Source organism: Thermobia domestica, chromosome 2 (assembly GCF_964235325.1).
Source record: "Thermobia domestica chromosome 2, izTheDome1.hap1.1, whole genome shotgun sequence".
NCBI lineage: Eukaryota > Metazoa > Arthropoda > Insecta > Zygentoma > Lepismatidae > Thermobia > Thermobia domestica.
Window position 1 is genome coordinate 77,855,816 of NC_137455.1, and position 22,537 is coordinate 77,878,352.

A 22,537-nucleotide genomic window follows, 5' to 3' on the forward strand; every position below is an offset into this window, starting at 1 on the left:
TTAATAACAACCTTATTATATTTTGTATCTTTTTAATATGTTTTAAATTTTAAAACAGAAATAACATGTATAATTAAATTAATTTACCCTAACTTACTTATTTCCAAAATCAGTAAGGATATATTTAGCTTAGATACGTTCCTTCTGCAATTATTAAATTTAGTGTAGATTATATGCGTAAAGATGATACCAGTATTTTTTTTTAAAAAAAATAAGTCATCTCTATTAGTTGTTCTACTTAAAAAATAATTAGTAATAATTTTAAATATGAACATTCAATCTTAGAAGTCAATATAGGATTAAATGCAATCATGGGTGTAATCTTGCATTTATCAAAACTAACAATGAATTTAGGAAAATATCGTATTTGTATTCTTCTTTACTAGTAGTACACTATAAAATAAGATGTGATCCCACCTCAACACACACACACACACAACTATATTTATGCGTTTCATCCTCTCCTCCGGAGCTAATGGTTCATCTTCGAAGCTTCAAAATCAGTGTTATTGGCTGGTTTCTCTCTCTTTCTACATAAGCTAACAGTCTGTGGAATTAACTAAGTAATTCTATGGCCTATGAAACCCGGAGGTTCAATGCCGCGTTCACAAAAGCTTTCAACTTATTTCTATCTTTAGGGCAACTGGAACTAGTTTCTACTTTGTATTCCTATTTCTGCGAGATCCATCTTAATATTGTCCTCCCATCTGCGCCTAGGTCTACCTAATGGTCGTTTTTCGATTAGTCTTCCAGTTAAGTCTTTGAAAGCGTTCCTACTTTCTATATGACTTGCCCACGTGAGCTCCTAGACTTGATGACCCTAACAATCTTTGGTGAACCGTATAAATTATGTAGTTCCTCGTTATGAAGTTTCCGCAATTCCCCATTCTGGTTCCTCTTGAGTCCGAATATTCGTCTCAGGATCTTGTTCTCCGACCATATTTCGCAACCACACAGAACAACAGGCATGATTATTATTTTATATATTTTAAGCTTCGAATTCCTCAACAGAATTCACGACGACAAGAGACTTTGAACTGAATAATAACACAAATTCCTTGCTTTTAGTCCACATTAAATTTTTTCGTGAATATGGTTTTCATCTGTTAATATTGATCCTAGATATTTGAAAGCACCCACTTTATTAAGGGTAATATTTGATATTTTAACGCATCCATAATTTGCCGTATTACGATCCCGACGAACTTCCATGTACTTAGTTTTCTCTGCATTTACTTCTAAACCCATGTCCCTGCAAGCGTTTAATAACACCTCTGTATATCTTTCTGTTGATCCCCTATCATCTATTAAATTTACATCAATATATGCCATAACCTGGTGAATCCAATTCAACTCTAGGCCCTGGTTGCTATCTTTGATTTTCCTTATAGCGTATTCCAGGACAAAGGTGAATAATAATGGTGACAACACATCTCCTTGTTGGGCCATTATCGACGTGAAAGCTCGTGGACAAAAATTTTCCTACCCGGACTTTACTTTGGGATTCATTTAAACATATCTTAATTAATCTAATTAGCTTTTTCTATTCCAAATTCTGTAAGAATGTTGTACAATGTTTCTCTCCTAACCGAGTCGTAAGCCTCTCTAAAATTAATAAATAGTATTCCCACTTCTTTTCAAGTATTTGTCGAATGGTAAATGTTTGGTCGATAGTTGATCGATTTCACCTAAATCCGCACTGATAATCTCCAATAATTTCATCTCCGTATGGGGTCAATCTTGCTAATAGAATGTTTGAAAGGATTTTATAGGGTGTTGACAGAAAAGAAATGCCTCGATAATTATTACAGTCAGTTTTGTTGATTTTCTTGTGAATTGGAACAATGATTGATTCTTTCCACTTTTGTGGTAATTTTTCCTTGTTGCAAATAAGGAGAATGAGTGTATGTATCTTGTTGCACAAACAGTTCGTGGAAAGAGTGCTGAAATCTGCTATTAGGATCCCTGATTGTCAGATAAAATCTAGATGAAATTCCTTTTGTGAGCGAGAAATACTAGATGCAAAAAGTATGGCAATTAATAAGACCTAACCCCTCCTTTTTGTCTGCCAGTTGGAATTTAGGAAACCCATACAACATAAAAGATGGACTTGATAAGGTAGTAAGGCAACCACCATGACTCTTTTGATATGTGTTGCAAAACGCACACTTGCTGACCACTAATGAAATGCCAGTTCGAAAACCAATGAAGGTAGTCAGGAGTGAAAGTAAGACTCATGAGTAGTGAATGTTTAAAGTCACTTTTGAAATTGAAGAATCCACTACAGAAGAAGAAAGATGGTACTTCAATAAGAAAATCATAAAAAGTGAAAAAAAGCGAATATATCCCTTCTTCTCCCCAAAAAGACAGTTTTTAAAAATGTAATCCCTCGTTTAATTTACGACGGACTGTCTAGATTAAATGCCCGAATAATGATGTTTCACAGACTTGATGTCGGAAAATGGACGTTAAACTCCGATAAATAATTTCAAAAATGTTTTATACAGTCACTGAAAGTAAAACATAAGTCCGTATGTGTAGTAACAGTCAGAAAATGTTTTATCCATGTTTATTTTAATTATTTACGCACGTACAAACCAAATATATATAACATTTACGGAATAGAGCCAGATGATTAATACTAACAGATGATATTTCATTGCGTCTTTTTAATATTTCATTACGTGAAGAAAAGAATTACATGAATGAAGTTCTGCTGAACGAACTTCTAAAACTTCCTGATTTAGAGAAGGCTTGTGCATATTCCTCATACCTTCTGACTTCTTCGTCGGAAACGGAACGTCGACATTCTTCGAAAGCCTTTTCAAAATGTCTTCTCATTAGCTGAGACTGCATCCCCGATGTTTTCTGACATTCGCTAGCCTTGTCTGCTTCTATATTCTCCCTGATAGCCAACTTCGTAGCTCTCTGACACAGTTGAGTAAGATCTGCTCCTGAGTAACCGTTCGTTCTTTGAGCAATGTCTCTCAGATCGACGTCTTTAGCTAACGGAGTTTTACGTAAGTTAGCTCTAAGAATGGATAACCTGGCAGGTTCATCCGGTAGTGGTATGTAGATAATTTGATCGAACCGCCCTGGGCGCAAAAGAGCTGTATCGATTATATCTGGTCGATTGGTTGCTCCTACTACAAACACATTTTCATTTTTAGTCATTCCATCCATTTCAGTTAAAAGCTGATTAGTGACCCGATCTGCAGCTCCAAATTCATCACTTCCACCTCTGCGTTTGGAAATCGAGTCTAATTCATCAAAGAAAAGCACACAAGGAGCTGCATATCTTGCCTTAGTAAACAACTTCCTGACATTTTCACACGATTCGCCAAACCACTTACTAAGAAGTTCAGGCCCTTTAATAGATATGAAATTCGCCTTACATTCACCGGCTACAGCTTGAGCTAGTAAGGTTTTACCACATCCAGGCGGTCCAAAGAACAATATACCTTTAGGGGGTTTCATTCCAAATATTTTAAATTTATCAGGATAAAGTATTGGAAATTGTATAAGTTCTTGAAGTTCTTTTTTGACGTTTGCAAGTCCTCCAATATCCTTCCAAGTAACTCTTGATATTTGAACCATATTTTCTCTTAGAACACTAGGACCTACTTTCTCCAGTGCAAACTCAAAATCATCCATAGTAATACTTAAGGATTTGAGTTTCTCCTTTATCTCATCTGGGGATAAATTTGTAGTATACTCTTCACCTAAATGATGAAGCGCTGCTTCGGTACAAAGTAAGGATAGATCTGCGCCAACAAATCCATGTGCATTCTCAGCTATCTTTTCTAAGTTCACGTCTTTAGACAATCTCATATCTCTTGACAATTTTCTGAGAATTTCTAGACGTTCTTTTAAAGTTGGAACTCCAAGATATATTTCTCGATCAAATCTTCCGCCTCTTCGTAAAGCAGGATCGATCGATTCTGGTCTATTGGTTGCAGCAAGTACCACTACTCTTGAATGCTCTGTAAGGCCATCCATTAATGTTAGAAGCTGTGCAACTATTCTTTTTTCTACACTAAGGAACGATTTCTCCCTTGACGGTGCAACAGAGTCGAATTCATCAATGAAGATAATGGATGGTGCATGTTGAGATGCATTTTGGAATAACATGCGGAGGTTCGCTTCAGATTCACCGAGGAACGAACTTATAAATTGAGGACCATTAATACAGAAGAATTTTGCAGCTGACTCGTTCGATACTGCTTTAGCCATTAAGGTTTTTCCAGTTCCTGGTGGTCCATACAAGAGCACTCCTCGTGGTGGCTTGATTCCGAGGCTAACAAAGAACTCGGGCTGTGACAGGGGCAGTTCAATTATCTCTCTCATCAAGGCTATTTGCTTTTCGTAACCACCTATGTCGTTGTAACCAACCATCCTAAGATATTTCAGACGGTCTGCTCTTTTAACAGGTGTTCTGGACAAAGTGAATTGTGTTTTAGAATCAACCACACAGTATGGACTTGGTACAACTTTCTTAACTTGGAATTCGATATTTTCGGAGTCTCGTTTAACAAAGAAAGTGTCGTTTATATGAATCGGAATTTCTTTATCTTTAAAATAAACTTTGATAAAGTCATCAATCAAGTGTGGTCGAAGAGCTTCACTGATAAATTCAGTACTTTGAGTCAAAACGTCATCAAAAACAGCAAACTCAACGCTGATACCATGTGGCATTTCTGAATTTTTGTAGACAAAAATAAAATCACTGACACGAGCTCTCAAATTATTTCTTGTGACTTCATTTATGGAAATGATAGATTGATTAAGGTTTTTATTTGGCCTTACTCGACACACAGTATTGCTTTTCTTTGGACCCTTTAAAAGAATTATATCATTACGATTTAATTCAAGTTTATCCATAGTCTTATTAGCGAGTTCAACGATGTAAGATTCTTTAATTTCCTTTCCATCAACAATTTGGAGTTTATTGGGAGGTGAACACTGCGAATTTGGAATCATTTTGAATTTTGTAACAGAACAAAAGTTAAATTTTATAATTTATTTTTATATTTCAATCATTGTTATGGAAATCACTATATCCTAATTGTTGTTTCACATTTTGTTACAAACACGTAGTTTTAATTAATTTTAACCCGTTAACACCAAAATTACTTAAAATAGTTCGAAAAAATATTCAGTTACATATTCACCATGGATTAGGATTACTAAAGTTGAATCAACTGATAAATATGCGGAAAATAATTTTTTACTGTGTATTTTCGGTATGTAGCGAATTCGAGACATTCGGCAGGTAGGTTACATTTATCTCTTCACACAAAAAATAACAATGCTTATAAATTTTAGATACATTTAGAATATTACAAATTATTTCTAAATTACTTATTCAGTTTTTTATCTGACTTGACAACTTTCTATCACATTTATCGCAATTGTATTTTAAACTGCTCATGGGATTCCAGAAAACATTTTTTGTTTTTGTTCAGACACAGATGAACATTACATTTGGATAACTTTATCATTGTATGTTCCTTCCAGCTTGGCTTCTTGCAACGCTGCTTTGATTTCATAAGAAGAGGCCAATGCGCTACTGCATCCGTGCGCACTTCAGTGTTCGGAATTGTCTGCGCTGGACCACGATACCTCTTCTGTTGGAATTCTCTATCAATCGATGAGAACGGGCGCTCTCTTTTTCGTTTGGCAAGATCTTTTCCTTCCATACAAAGTGATGATTCAGCTGCTGTTCTGAAGGAAAGACCATTTTTCTGCTTCTTCTTCGGGATAATTAGGAATTCACAGTCACGACGGTGGAATAACCTGAAAGAAATTTTACCTTTTCAAAAATAATTCCCAAAATATACAAACAGCCCACTAATCCTCTCTCAACCAGTGTACGAAATTATTGGTGAGGGAAGCAACAACATGCATATGCACAAGAAAATAGTGACTTACAGGGATTTTTAAGGGAAAAACTTGGAGCGTGGGGAATCCCCTTTCCCTAGAACTTCTCATCTTCCTCTCCCTCGATGTAATTTTGAAAAACTTTTTTGCAGCATAGACATGCAGTACAAGCTATTACTATGTGAGTATTATTGTATTTATCACACATAAAAACTATTAATGATATTTATCAGGACCATCTAAACATGTTAGTCATTACTGCCGAATGTCGCGAAAAGCGACATAACCACATACGATATACCATATTTCGAGATATGTTTCGTCCAAAATGGACAATATTACGTTCCTGTAACAATTGAATATTCGTAAGTGTTAGACATTTTTTACATTACAAGCACTTACCTGTTTTGCAGTAGAGCAAAAAACAAAAACAGCAAAAACACAAAAGTACGTTGTTCTGCTACCGCCAAAATCCTCCCACTCACAGAAGTACACAAAATCGTCGATAGATGGTCTACTAAGCAAGGATGAGTTGATCGGTATGTCGCGAATTCGTTGCAATCGGTATCTGCGGCCACCGCCATTCATCGACAGTAGGGTGGGGCCACTTGGGGGAAGTTTTTTTCCTACTGCGCATGCGCAAACCCTCGACGCTGATTGGCTGGCGAAGGTCACGTGACCCCGCCACGCCCCTTGACGTTGATTGGCTGGCCACGCCCCTTGACGCTGATTGGTCGGGGCAGGCCACGCCCCCCGGCCACGCCCCTTGACGCTGATTGGCTGGCCACGCCCCCTTGACGCTGATTGGCTGGCACAGGCCACGCCCCCGGCCACGCCCCTTGACGCTGATTGGTCGGTTCCGGCCACGCCCCCGGTCACGCTCTTTTACGACCTCCTATCTACTCCGCTGACTGGCTGGCGGCGGACCCCCACCCCGTTCACGCTGATTGGCTGGCAGCGGACCCCGCCCCTTAACGGCGATTGGTCACGCTCTTTTATGACCGCCATTTTAGGAGTACCGCGCTGATTGGTCGGCGTCGGGCCCCACCCACCGCGCACATGCCACATTGCGGTAGAGAATACGGACACATAGCATAGCAGATAATACATAAGATTCGTTCCCTTTTATGAGCACTTTACGAACACATAGCAAGCAGATATCACATTCTTCATTCGCCTATTTAACATAGGGCATATTCGAACTAATAAAACAGTATGGCATATTTTTGAACCCAATTTAAACATAGCAGAATTAATAAAAGAGTATGGCTTATTTTCCAGCCCCCCCCCTATAATAAGGGAGTGTATTCATTCAACTTGAGAACAGAAAGTGGTGGAACCCATTGAAAACTTGTTCTTTAAGCCATGTCAAAAATTGCGATTTTCGAAAAAGTTGAAAGTTGGGTGATGTTTACCAAACGTGGGCGGATGATACATTTGATGATCCTAAATCGAATGCCGTTAAAATTTTATTTCTATCTCTCACCGTTTTCCAGATATAACGATTCGAATTTTTCAAAATTTCGACCCATCTGGTTTCTGAGTTTTTGAAACTCTGTATATGTGCACTCCACTGGAAAGACCGGTCAAAAATGTGGCTCTATCTCTTACCGCTTTCGAGATATGACGGTCTAGAGGCAAAAAATTTCGATTTTCGAAAAAGTTGAAAGTTGGGCGATGTTTGTTTACCAAACTTGGGTAGATTATACATTTGATGATCCTAAATCGAATGCCGTTAAAATTTTATTTCTATCTCTCACCGTTCTCGAGATATGACGATCCGAAGTTTTTTTTGGCAACTTGGCCCACCCTTGTCGTACAAGTTTGAAACATGGTTCCATGGGTTCTTCATGTGTAAAATCGGCAAGGAGATTTATAAAGGGGAGATTTTTTCGATTATTTTTTCGATATTTTTGACCGTTTTCGAGATATGGGCCATTTTATGATTTTTGGACACCAAGTTTTTTTCGGGCCACCGTGGCCCCCCACTCTTGTCGTACAAGATTGAAACATGGTTCCACGGGTTCTTCATGTCTAAAAACGGCAAGGGGTGAGGTACGGGGGGATTTTTTCGATTATTTTTTCGATATTTTTGACCGTTTTCGAGATATGGGCCATTTTATGAATTTTGGATACCCAAAAATGAACTTAGAAAATATTTACCATGAAAGACGAGAAACAGCACTTCAATGTGTTATGGCTGCTCTATCTCTTACAGTTTTCAAGAGAAGTTTTTTTCGGGGCCACCGTGGCCCCCCACTCTTGTCGTACAAGATTGAAACATGGTTCCATAGGTTCTTCATGTCTAAAAACGGCAAGGGGTGAGGTACGGGGGGATTTTTTCGATTATTTTTTTGATATTTTTGACCGTTTTCGAGATATGGGCCATTTTATGAATTTTGGATACCTAAAATGAACTTAGAAAATATTTACCATGAAAGACGAGAAACAGCACTTCAATGTGTTATGGCTGCTCTATCTCTTACAGTTTTCAAGAGAAGTTTTTTTCGGGGCCACCGTGGCCCCCCACTCTTGTCGTACAAGATTGAAACATGGTTCCATAGGTTCTTCATGTCTAAAAACGGCAAGGAGCGAGGTACGGGGGGATTTTTTCGATTATTTTTTTGATATTTTTGACCGTTTTCGAGATATGGGCCATTTTATGAATTTTGGATACCTAAAATGAACTTAGAAAATATTAGCACATATCTTAGCCGTTTTTGTTTGGAGCCAATAGTAAATAGTTTTATTTTAGCCAATGAGATACTTGACTTGTAGATTTTGCTCCAATGAAAAAAAAAGTTTTATTTTAGCCAATCAGAGGAAAGCAGAACACTATATAAGGGGTGAGGTTCGAAGCAATTCTCAGTCAGTTATTCGTCGGCGTGCAAGAAGATAACATCGTGTGCAGTGTGTGAGAACAGTGAAGTGAATTTTGTGTGAATTAATGGTAAGTATTTTTTGAACTTTGTCAAAATTTTCGGTGCGAATTTTTAAGTGTTCCTCATAACCTCACCCCGGACCGATTATTTTTTGAAATATACGTTGTGTTGAATACGATCGTGAAAACCCGGTGTAACAGCGACCGAAAATAAGCCGAATATAGATTTTTTTTAAAAAAATAAGCATTTTTTAACTTTGTCAAAATTTTCGGTGGTGGATTTTAAGTGTTCCTCATAACCTCACCCCGGACCGATTATTTTTTGAAATATACGTTGTGTTGAATACGATCGTGAAAACCCGGTGTCACAGCGACCGAAAATAAGCCGAATATAGATTTTTTAAAAAATAAGCATTTTTTGAACTTTGTCAAAATTTTCGGTGGTGGATTTTAAGTGTTCCTCATAACCTCACCCCGGACCGATTATTTTTTGAAATATACGTTGTGTTGAATACGATCGTGAAAACCCGGTGTCACAGCGACCGAAAATAACCCGAATATAGATTTTTTTTAAAATAAGCATTTTTTAACTCAAAATTTTCGGTGGTGGATTTTAAGTGTTCCTCATAACCTCACCCCGGACCGATTATTTTTTGAAATATACGTTGTGTTGAATACGATCGTGAAAACCCGGTGTCACAGCGACCGAAAATAACCCGAATATAGATTTTTTTAAAATAAGCATTTTTTAACTTCGTCAAAATTTTCGGTGGTGGATTTTAAGTGTTCCTCATAACCTCACCCCGGACCGATTATTTTTTGAAATATACGTTGTGTTGAATACGATCGTGAAAACCCGGTGTCACAGCGACCGAAAATAAGCCGAATATAGATTTTTTTAAAAATAAGCATTTTTTTTAAACTTTGTCAAAATTTTCGGTGGTGGTTTTGCAAAGTAAAATTCCGTTTTTTTCTATTTACAGGTTTAGAAAGAATACGTTATTGGGAAAAACACTAATTGGTGTTCTATAGTTGGAACAGTCCCAATTACTTTTTTCTTGCAAACACCTGATTTTTCCGAGAAGAATTTTGCAAAAAAAAAATATATAGCGCTACAGTGAATAATTGTTGAACGTTAAGAATAATAGGCTATTAGAAAAAACACTAATTGGTGTTCTATAGTTGGAACAGCCCCAATTACTTTTTTCTTGCAAACAGCTGATTTTTCCGAGAAGAATTTTGCAAAAAAAATATTGCTTTACAGTGAATAATTGTTGAAGGTTAAGAATAATAGGTTATTAGAAAAAAACACTAATTCTATAGCTGGAAGACAGCAATTAAGATTTTACAATATTCTAAAAGTTAGATAAACAGCAAAAAAAATGGAGCGATTTAATATAATATCCGAATCTCAGCAATATTATAGACAGTTTAAAGATAATGGGAATTTACTGACAATTGAATTAACTCCTCCCCCAGAGGGGGAAAACCCCCTTGAATGGGTAGAAAACGGTATTAACGATTTGGTACGGTATGTAATGAGAGATGTGCTCCCTCATCATCGTGTAGGGTTGACTTTTATAAACCAAAATCACCCAGATAAACCATTCTATTTGTCTTTTCGAACTGCTAATAATATGACTGCTGAAAATGTGTGGGGTGCGTTAGAAAAAGTAATTCAATCCAATACTTCATTCTTATATCAAGATCGCTTTATTCTCTATTTTCACCACGTCGAATTACCTATTGGTATGGGACGGGTGAAACAGAATTTTTCTGACATAAACGAGTACATAAAACATAACAGAGGTATTTTGGTCATTAAAAACCCTGAATACTATTGTTTGGGTCAAGCTCTGGTGGTAGCTATAGGGCTTATTGAACATAAAAATGATACAAAAGAAAGAGATAGATATCGAAATCAAAGCCCAAAACATATGTTTCAAAAGGTATCCGAGTTAAGTGAAAAGGCTGGTGTTAGCCTAGAGAATGGCGGGGGGATACCGGAATTAAAAAAATTTCAGGCATATTTGGCGGATTATAAAATCACAGTGTATGACGGGTTATCGGGGGAAAAAATATTTTTTGAGGGCCACGGTCAAGGCAAACAGATTAATTTGTTATATATTAACAACCATTATAACGTGATCACTAGTCTGACAGCAGCCTTTTCATGTGTTTACTACTGCGAAGAATGCCACAAAAAATTTCAGACTAAAGACAGGCACGTGGGGAAGTGTAAAGCTTTATGCAATAAATGCCGGAACAGACCACCATGCACAATTACGAAAAGTGTAGTATACTGCCGGGAATGCAATAGATGTTTTTACGGGCCTCAGTGTCTCAAAAATCATAAGGCATCATTGTGCAATATTCTGAAAGTGTGTCCTCAATGTCGTAAAGCCTACGTGGTGAAGAAAGGGCGGAATCCACATGTCTGTGGGGAGGTATTCTGCACAGGGTGTAATAATATGATGCCGTCAGGGCATTTATGTTATATACAACCATGCCGAATGCGTACCCCACAGAAATGGCTATTAGTGTTTTACGATATTGAGTGCCGCCAAGATAAAGAAGTAGCCGGTGGTATTTTTGAGCATGAGCCCAACCTGTTAGTCAGCCAACAGGTGTGCTACTGTTGTAAAAACAGTGAGACTGAACGGTGTGGTGTATGCGGCGATAGAACACATGTATTTTACGGGGACAAATGCATTGGCGAATTTTTAGACTATTTAGCACAAAGGCGTTCTGAAATAAATAAAATAGTCGTTGTAGCTCATAACGCAAAGGGCTACGACGCCCATTTTATTTTACGTGCAATGATGCTTCATAAAGAGTGGACGCCGCGAATAATTATGCGGGGGTGCAAAATTTTATCGATGGAGTATTTATATTTAAAATTTATCGATAGTCTAAATTTCTTGCCGATGCCTTTGGCCAAATTAGGCGACGCGTTCGATTTGCCCGTCTCGAAGGGTCATTTCCCTCATCTATTCAATGCAAAAGCTAATCAGGAGTATAGGGGTGCTTTACCGGGTATCGAGTATTACGATGTGGAGGGTTTGAAAAAGAAACAGAAAGAGAAGTTTTTGCGTTGGTACAATGAGGAAAAGGAAACACTTGGAGAGACGGGTTTCATTTTAAAAGAACAACTTATAAAATACTGTATGAACGATGTGGACGTGCTGCGCAATGCTTGCGTAAAATTTCTGAACGAGTTTGAGGATATATCGGGCGTCAACCCGTTCCTCTAGAGTATAAGCATTGCCAGCGCGTGCAACTTAATGTATCGAAAAAAGTTCCTGCGACCAGACACCATTGGTATTATCCTACATAGTGGGTACAGGTGGCGTGATAACCAATCTGTCGGCGCCGTTCAGTGGCTCGTGTACGAGGCCGACAGATTGGAAACACGAATCCAGCATTCTGGTAACGGGCGAGAGGTTGTGGTGAGAGGAGGGTATAAAGTGGATGGATATGCACACTATAACGGAGAAGAACACGTTTGGGAGTACCAAGGGTGTCTATTTCACGGGTGCCGGGAGTGTTACCCCACAGGCCGTGACAATCCCATATATAATGACGCGTACACTACTTTCAATATGCGTTATGAAAGTAGTGTAAACAAAATTAATCGTTTAAAAGAGCTGGGGTATATAGTCCATGAAATGTGGGAATGCCGGTGGCGTGAGTTTTTAAAAGAACACCCACCGGTGAGTATATTTGTAAAAAACCACATCATGACTAAAAAAGCTCCAATTCACCCGCGGGATGCCCTGTATGGCGGTAGAGTCGACAACGTGAAACTCTACAGAAAGACGAAAGAGGGAGAACGTATCATGTATACAGATATAATCTCCCTCTATCCTTACTGTTGTAAGGTAAAAAAATATCCTGTGGGTCATCCGAAAGTTTATGTGGGCGATGACGAGTGTCCCGATATTTCAGCGTTTGAGGGAATAATAGTGTTCGGTTTTACCACCGGTCGATCTCTACCACCCGGTGCTGCCCTATCGGAGTGGTGGGAAATTATTATTCCCCTTATGCCGAACGTGCGCGGACACTCTGAATGAAGAAGAAGAATGCACGCATTCAGAAGGGGAAAGAGCTTTGACTGGAGTGTGGGTTGTAGACGAAGTGCGGGTAGCTGTCGAGAAAGGATATAGAGTGCTAGAAAAACATGAGGTATGGAGCTATGAGGTTGTAATGTATGACGCTGAAAAGAAAGAGGGCGGTCTTTTCACGGAATACATTAACCTGTTTATGAAGATCAAGACTGAGTGTAACGGTTGGCCTGCAGGATGCGTCACCGAACAACAAAAAGACCAGTTCATACAGGAGTATTATGAGAAAGAGGGTATTCGATTAGACCGGGAAAAGATTATGCGCAACAAACCTAAGAAACGAATTTCAAAGCTAGGAGTAAACAGCCTGTGGGGTAAGTTCGCGCAGAGAGAAAACATGGAGCAAATCGCTATCATTAAAACTCCCGAGGAGTATTTCGATAAATTAACAAATCCAAATATTGAGGTTAATTCGTGTATTCCAATCGGCGACAAATTCCGTGTGCTCAACTGGAGTGTTAATGAGAGCGTTATTGCTCCTGCTAAAAACATTAACGTGATAATCGCAGCATACACCACGACACACGCTCGCCTCGAGTTATTTCGTTATTTGGATTTACTTGGCGAGCGTGTGTTATATTATGATACCGATAGTATTATTTACACTCAATCGCCTGGTGAGCCACAGTTAAAAATAGGAGTGCATTTAGGGGAATGGAAGAATGAGTTGGCAGAATATGGTCCGGATGCATATATCGAAGAATTTTGTGCTGGTGGTCCCAAATGTTACGGCTATTCTGTTGTTAACACTCTTAATGGTAAAACAAAGACAATATGTAAAATCAAGGGAATCACACTGAATAATAAAACATTAAAATATGTTAACTTTGAACAAATGAAAGATATGATTTTAAATAATTCACCTTCTATTAGCGTTCCTCTCGGTCGACAAATTGTACGTACTAAAGATTATAAATTGATTACTAAGCCGGAGGCGCATAAAATCTATCAGGTTACTGCTAGTAAAAGGAAACGAATAGAAAATTTTGATACACTTCCCTACGGGTATAAAAGAAAACGAATAGGGTAAATACAGTATTAGTAGAAACGATAGTTTTTAATTAAGTAGAGATAAGGAGAGAGTAAAAAAAATGGATAATCAAATTTTAAATCATTATTATTATTATTTCAATGAACTCGAGGTATGTGTTGGTCTAGCATACGATGATGAGGGAGGATTTTCTGTTATTATCACTTTACATAAGTACTATGATCGTATTCGTCTTTCACCTGATGAGTGGTATACTTTTCTATCATATTATTCATATATTGAAAACTACTTTAATGCTGTTACAAATTCTTCATTGCCTACACAATTTTTCATTAGTGAAAATTATAAAATATCATTGTCAGATACTCTTAAAGGTATTCGTCAGTGTTTTATTCACTCGTCAGATGACGATAGTAATGGTCAGGTAAATTTCTGTTTGTACATGGCGAAAACTCCAGCTTCATTTGCCGTGCATTCAGCGGACCATAATTACTTGTTCTCAATTATGTAAAGCTGTAAACATGCCTGAAAAGTAATAATAATAATATGTTATATTCATAATTATTTTGTGGTGTAACAGAATATGGAGTTTCAACATCCATTTACTTGTATTATAGCTGGCCCCACTGGGTGTGGTAAATCATATTTTGTAAAAGAGTTTTTAAAACATTATGCCGAAAAATGGAAAAATATAGTATGGTGTTATGGTGAGTGGCAACCTTTGTACGAAACTCTATCCTCAGGTTGTACATTTAAAGAAGGGCTCCCAAAAATAGATGATTTTCCAGCACAAGCTGGCCCCCATCTGGTAATTATTGACGATTTAATGCGAGAATGTGATACACGAATTGTTGACTTTTTTACTAAAGGTAGCCACCACCGAGATTTAAGTGTTATTTTTATAACACAAAATATGTTTCATCAAGCTAAAGGTATGCGAGACATATCATTAAATTGCCATTATATAATATGTTTTAAAAAACCCAGAGACCAGGCTCAAATTAATTATCTAGCACGCCAATTATATCCTGGTAACACAAAATTTGTACAGGAAGCCTATCAGGACGCAACACAAGATCCTCATAGTTATTTGGTTTTTGATTTAAAACAGGGCACTCCCGACGAACATCGTGTTCGAACAAAAATTTTCCCCTCAGATTCTTACAATTATGTTTATGTACCGGTAAAAAAATAATCTCAATAACTGATATGTTTTAATACTCAATTTTAATATAATAGCTACAAAAAAGAAAAATGATTAGCAAAGAGAGTGCACATTTACTAAAACTTTTAGCAAAGGCAAAACCCAAAGTACGCCAAGCAATTTTACAAAATGCTGATCCCGAATTAATTCGTTCTATTTGTGAATGTTCCTATAACGTATTACAAGGAAATGTTCCGTTAAATAAAAAAGAGAAAATAGATTAAAAAGATATAGAAAGGAATTGAGGTGTTTAGCGAAAAAAGGTCCATCATTAAAACAAAAGAAAAAACGAATAATTGTACAAAAAGGTGGGTTTCTTACTGCTTTGCTTGCACCTATCATTGGAGGTATACTATCTACTTTAATTAAATAATTATGCAGCATGCACAAAAGCTTGTTTTAATTGCACCAGAAAAATTGCACCAATATCAAACTATATCTAATTTAGATGATGAGATGAAAAATATTTTAAATAATAAAAATATGAGTGTTGAAGAAAAATGGATACGCTATAAAGAGGTGTTACAAAAATATTTACACATTGTGCAAAAACCTACTGCAACAACATCAACTAGTGTTGGTACTAAGAAGGAGGAGGAGGATGAGGACGGGGAGGAAGAGGATGAAATGCTATCTACTCTTCCCGAAAATTGTCTGCGTAAAGCAAGACCTTTATTACGTAGATTAAAACAAAATTCCAACATTCATTGGGATGACAATGGTAATGTTAATATTTATAATAAATTAATTCCTGGAACTAATATAGTAGATCTAATAGCAGATTTTGTCAGGTATCGCAAGAAAAATATTCCCCCTACAGGTTGGGAACCCTTTGCTGTACTGTTAGCAAAATCCAATATACCTTTAGAGTATATAGGCAACCCACAGCGTATAGAATATATTCGTAAGCTGACATCATCTGCCACTGCCGCTGACCCAAAACAGGAAGAAGAAGAGGAGGAGGAGGAGCCACCACGTAAACGTAAAGTTGTCAACAGATGGTGTGATTATAAAATATGAAGAAGCTGGCCGATATTTATTATAACCCTTCACACCCTGCCTCGTTTTCAACCGCAACGTCATTATGGAGAGCTGTGAAGAAATCTATTCCTTTACACAAAGTGCAACAGTGGGTAAAAGAACAGTCGGCTTATACTCTGCATAAGCCAGTACGTAAAAAGTTTCCACGTAATCCCTATTTAGTGTTCAATATTGACGATCAGTGGCAAGCTGATTTAAACGATATGCACAGTCTGCAAAAGTATAATGATGGTAATAGGTATATTTTAACAGTGATTGATTTGTTTAGTCGTTATGCCTGGGCTGTGCCTGTACGTACAAAAACTGGTGAAAACATTATAAAAGCATTTAAGCAAATATTTGCATCTACACGTCGTAGACCCTTACGTCTACAAACAGATAAAGGTACAGAGTTTGTTAATAGACCATTTCAGTTATACTTAAAAAAGCAAAATATTAAATTCTTCACAACACAAAACGCCGATATTAAAGCAAGTGTGGTGGAACGTTTTAATCGAACTCTTAAAGAACGAATGTGGAAATATTTTACAGCAAAGAAGACTTACCGATACATAGATGTGCTATCGAAACTTGTTCAGGCATATAATTCTAGACCACATAGAGCTCATCAATTACCACCCGCCAGTGTGAACCAGGACACTTTTCAACAAGTTTGGAATAAATTAATAAAACCGATGCCACATACTAACACTGCAAAATATAAAAAAGGTGATACTGTGCGCATTACTAAAGCAAAACGGCATTTTGAAAAAGGGTACAAGGAAAAGTGGACTGTAGAAATATTTAAAATAAAACAGGTGATACATAAGGAAAAGAAAGTGGTTTATGTGTTGGAGGACTTAAATGGTGAAGTAATTGATGGTACATTTTACGAGGAGGAATTACAAGGAGTGCCTCTGCCTAAAGTTTATGAAATAGATGAAATTTTAGAAGTTAAAGGTAAACGTGTACTTGTTCGTTGGCGGGGATATCCCCCTTCCTTTAATTCATGGATTCCTGTGTCACATTTAAAAAACATTTAGCAACAATACAATATTATAAACACCTGTTATATCTGTGTATATAGGAAAAAATAATAATAATGAATGATCCACACTTTAAATATTATACGCACCAAGCAGGAGGTGGTTATAACGTGTATAGAGGTGCGCCATATCAAGAAGGTTATGGTATTGGAAGTTTTTTAGGTGGTTTATTTCGAAGTGTATTTCCGTTAATTAAACAAGGAGCAAAAACTGTTGGTAAAGAATTGTTACGTACAGGAATTAATGTAGCTGGAGATGTATTAGGTGATAATAGACCTATTGACGAAGCTTTAACATCACGTTGGCAAGAAGCTAAAAATAATTTAAAAACTAAAGCTCAAAATAAAATAAATCAAGTGTTGGAAGGATCTGGAAGAAGAAGAAAACGGAGAAAAGTTCATTTTGCAAAGACGACTGGTGGTAAAAAGAAAAGGAAGAGTGATATTTTTGATTAATATGGAACAGACTAGCTTTTATCTTACACTACCGAGTAACAGTTCTATGGAGTATTTTCCACAAAATACTTTGTCATGTTATACTACCAAATTATATCATCCATTGGTGCTAGAGAAAGGTGAGTGGGAGACGGCAGTTGTTGAAGTACATTATACAAATTCATTTCAGAATGTTTCCAAATATACTAACAATATTTATTACCGTCTCATGAATACAGAAAGCTGGAACATAACTAAAATCTTACCAGGACACTATTATAATGTTGATGATATTCTATCTCAAATTAATCATAAAAGTGATATATTAAATTTACAATTAAAAGTTAAAGCATCAGTAAAACGAATTGAAGTCAGTAGAGTAATAAAAGATCAAGAGAGGCGTATAGAAGTACGTCTATCTCCTGAACTAGCCAGAATACTAGGTTTTGATCACATACAACAAGAAGATATTGCAGTTGTGCATCATGCTCGTTATCCACCTGATTTACAAAAATCGCTACCTACACTTATGTATATTTACAGTGATATTGTAGAACCACAAATGGTGGGTGACATAGTAGCTCCATTGTTACGTATTATAAATACAAATATTACAGAGTATGGTATTAATAATGTACATATTTTTGACAATCCTCACTATGTCTCCGTGCAACGTAAACAATTTGATCAGATTATTATTGATTTAAGAGATAGTACAGGTAATCCACTTCCTTTCCAACATGGCAGTGTATGTGTAAAATTACATTTTCGCAAACGTAATACGGTATTATAAATTTTACCATGTGTGAATATTAATAGTAAGAAACGAAAATGCAGTGTGAGTGTATGAAATCAGAATTAGATTTATTTGCTGGTTTACCCACTCAAACCAGTATTATTGGTAATAAAATAGTTCCATATAAGCCTGTGGCTTCGATAGCTGATAATGCACCAATAGAATTTGTTGTCCCCGGTCATGGGGATGACTATATTGACTTATCGCACACAATGTTTTATATTAAAGGTAAAATTACTAAATCAGATGGTTCTAATTTAACTTCTGCCGATAAGAAAATCGGCCCTGTAAATGATTTTCTCAATGCAATGTTCAGTGAATTACAATTATATTTAAATAATCAACTTATTTCCTACTCTTCACACACATATCCATATCGATCGTATATTGAAAAACTACTAAATTATAATGCTGAAGCTAAATCAACGCATCTTCAAACATCAATGTGGTTTAAAGATACTGCAGGGCATATGGACAGTGTGGCCGATGCTAATGTAGGATTTAAACAACGTTTTCTTCTCACTACTTTAAGTCAGTCATTTGAATTATTGGGTTATATTCATGCTGATATATTTAATCAGGAGAAATTTTTACTGAATGGTGTACAACTGCGCATTAAACTAATTCCAGCTAAACCTACATTCTGTCTAATGGGTGACGCAGATGCTGATGGAAAAGTTGTAATTACAGATGCAACATTGCTTGTGAAAAAGGTTGATGTATCACCAGCAGTTAAAATAGCACAAAATAAAGTATTACAAAATCCTAAATTTAGAGTAAAATATCCTATAACAAAAGTGCAAGTGAAGACTGAAACGCTGCCACAAGGAATTATGGATAGTACACTTCCAGATCTATTTTCAGGCCTAGTGCCTAAACGTGTTATTATTGGTTTTGTTACTAATACTGCTTTTAATGGTACTTATCAGACAAATCCGTTCAATTTTCAGCATTTTAATATGTCATTTTTTACACTGTATGTTGATGGAACGCCTGTGCCTTCCAAACCATTACAACCTGATTTTGATAATAAGCTATATATACAAGCATATTCCACGTTATTTACAGGTTCAGGTATTTATTATTCTAATCAAGGTAATAATATTTCACTAGCCGAATATCCTAATGGTTATACTCTACTTGTGTTTGATTTAACTCCCGATTCTAGTGCTAGTGCTGGATTTCATACTAGCCCACAACGGCAAGGAAGTGTACGCCTAGAGGTTCATTTTAAAGAAGCACTCCCATCTCCTGTAACAACAATTATTTATGGTGAATTCTCTTCAGAATTAGAAATTGATTTCCAGAGAAAAGTATATATTAATTAAAAATGTTAAATACAATTGAGCTTTATGAAGCATTACAACAAAATTTGCCTAAAGATCATTTTATTGGTGTGTATGCCGCCGATGAGTTACCTTTGTTTATTCATACATTTCCAGCCGCCATAATTATAAATACTGATTCTAGTGATAAGCCTGGTGAACATTGGGTTGCTGTTTATATATCTAATATGTGTGGGAGAGTATTTCGATAGCTATGGTATACCTCCCTATATACAACATCATATAAGGTTTTTAAAACGAAACTGTCTGTATTATACATGGAATAATAGACGTATTCAAGGTGATTTATCTCAATTTTGTGGACATTACTGTTTTCTATATCTAGCATGTCGTGCATCTAGTTATTCACTGCACGACTTCTTAAACAAATTCTCACTCACCACTATTGATGCTAATGATATTATGCTTTATTCATTTATGAGAGTATGATGGTATTATTTTTTTAAACTCCGCCATTGCCGGTCCCAAGCCCTGGATGAGAAAGGAGGAGGGTTGGGGGTGTTGCTACCCCCGTAAAAGAAAATAAGCCATACTCTGCTATGTGCTAGGATAAAGAATGTGATATCGGATCTGCTATGTGATTGTAAAGTGCTCATAAAAGGGAACGAGTCTCTGTGTAATATGTGCTGCGTTAAATAGGCGAATGAAGAATGTGATATCTGCTCTGCTATGTGTTCGTAAAGTGCTCATAAAAGGGAACGAATCTTATGTATTATCTGCTATGCTATGTGTTCGTATTCTCTACCGCAATGTGGCATGTGCGCGGTGGGTGGGGCCCGACGCCGACCAATCAGCGCGGTACTCCTAAGCGTGACCAATCGCCGTTAAGGGGCGTGGCCGGAACGACCAATCAGCGTCAAGGGGCGTGGCCGGGGGCGTGGCCTGCCCCGACCAATCAGCGTCAAGGGGCGTGGCCAGCCAATCAGCGTCAAGGGGCGTGGCAGGGTCACGTGACCTGCGCCAGCCAATCAGCGTCGAGGGTTTGCGCATGCGCAGTAGGAAAAAAAACTTCCCCCAAGTGACCCCACCCTACTTCGACTCTTAGAAGCACGCATAAAAAACGCGGATTCGCGACAAACGTCCAAAAGGGGTTAAATTATATCTGAAAATGATCCAAACTTAATCCGTTCCAGAATCCAGTTCGAGCGTCAAGATTTTTTCCTTTTAAAATAATAATAATAATAATAAACTGGAATAATCTGTTTATGGGCCCCACAAACTCGAAGTTTCAAAATGATTTTAACAGTAAATACACTGGATATAAGCAGTCACCAAACCATTAAACTATCAGCCAAGATCATACGAGATGCCTTTAGTACAGCTTCCGACTACGAACAGAACGACTAAACTTTTGGAGAGAAATGTACGTACAAAAATATACACGAATAATGTGCTGCACGCTCGGATTCCAAAGCAGCATTCGCATTGTGGGGAAAATTTGTTACCATCAAGTAGGCTTGAACGTGGATTTAAACCGACGTTAAGTTCATAATGACAATTTTAAATAGAACCGTCCTGTCGATTTGAGTAGTCTGGGGCGAAAGTAAACCGTGGAGCCAGTTATGTAGGTGAAAATTCCATATCCCATATAAATAAATTATTTTGTGTCAACATTAATTCAGTGGTAGATCCAGAAGAACGTGCACGCCTTTCTCTCAAGAGAAAATATAACTGATATTTAAACGAAACGAGACGGATTTTTTTTTCTTAGCGTAGTCGCTAACGCTCTCGCCTTCGGTGTGAGCGGTCTCGGTGTAACAGCCCGTTTACCGGTTGTTTACATTTCGTTGAAGTTGGTTTCTGTGTTGTAATACTGTACCCTTATATTGTTTTATTAGTATTAGTGTTAGGTGTAGGTTTATATTCGTTCTAATGATAACTTGTATTCGTTGTTAGTAAAAGAAATGGCACAGAAGAAATAAATGTATTGAATTTTGATATGAGATACACATGCAAACACACACCAAGAATCTTACTCCGAAAATTTTGAAGAGTTCTCTATAATTGATACTTGTCCGTAATAATTTCACTCCTATTATATGTTGCCCTTAAGGAAAACCGAGTTTAATATACATTTAAATTTAATTTACAATTTTACTTTACCTGACGGACGTATTTTCCTTGGATCCGAAACTTGCGATTCTAGACACGTCTGCTAGTGCTATTCCATTGTATTGCTTTACATTGCTTTACGTTATTCTTCTGTCGAGTGACATGGCGATCATTCAGGCTATTCCCACACGAGGGCATTTGAATCGCTATGCATAAAGATGGCGACTAGCCAACTGTTAGCGTTGCTAGGTCGCCCAGGTGACAAGTCAATACGGCCCTGGCTTGTGTAGGTGAGTCAAAAATTTTCATTATATATAAAATTTCCGGGATCAGAAAATTGAATTCAATAAATAAATTAGCTGTTTAGGAGGCTAAGTGTCGGTACTGCTATACAATGGCTATATAAACTATTTCAATTATAGTCAAGTATTTAATATTGAAAACACGTTTATTAAGGTCTGGTAACGTGAGAGGAATGACGCAGTTAATCACCATGTTTTAGTATATGTAGAAGGTGGCCTAGGTCGGAGCTCCTCTAAATTTGGAAATTTCATAACAAAAGATATCAATTCGAACGTAAACCTTATCTAAAGTGTTAATTTGGTCAACTTAATTTACTATTTGGAGGAAAGAACCGAGGAGCCTGACTGAAAAATTTCATTATTAACATTTTAGGCCTAAGGCCACCGAGTATTATCTCCTCCATATAGAGTGATGGAGCGGGAGGTATAGCCGTCGAAGTTGATTGCGTCGGTTTACAGGA

General features: G+C 37.1%; 1 pseudogene across 1 annotated transcript; it reads right to left on the reverse strand.

The window, feature by feature from the left end:
- Window positions 1-2,546: 2,546 nt before the first annotated feature.
- On the reverse strand, window positions 2,547-21,900 carry LOC145673019 (transitional endoplasmic reticulum ATPase pseudogene; annotated as a pseudogene). The gene is made up of 2 exons (XR_014128708.1): window positions 21,826-21,900; window positions 2,547-5,796 (listed from the first exon to the last, which is right to left on the reverse strand). The product of XR_014128708.1 is annotated as a transitional endoplasmic reticulum ATPase pseudogene (transcript).
- Between the last annotated feature and the right edge of the window lie 637 nt (window positions 21,901-22,537).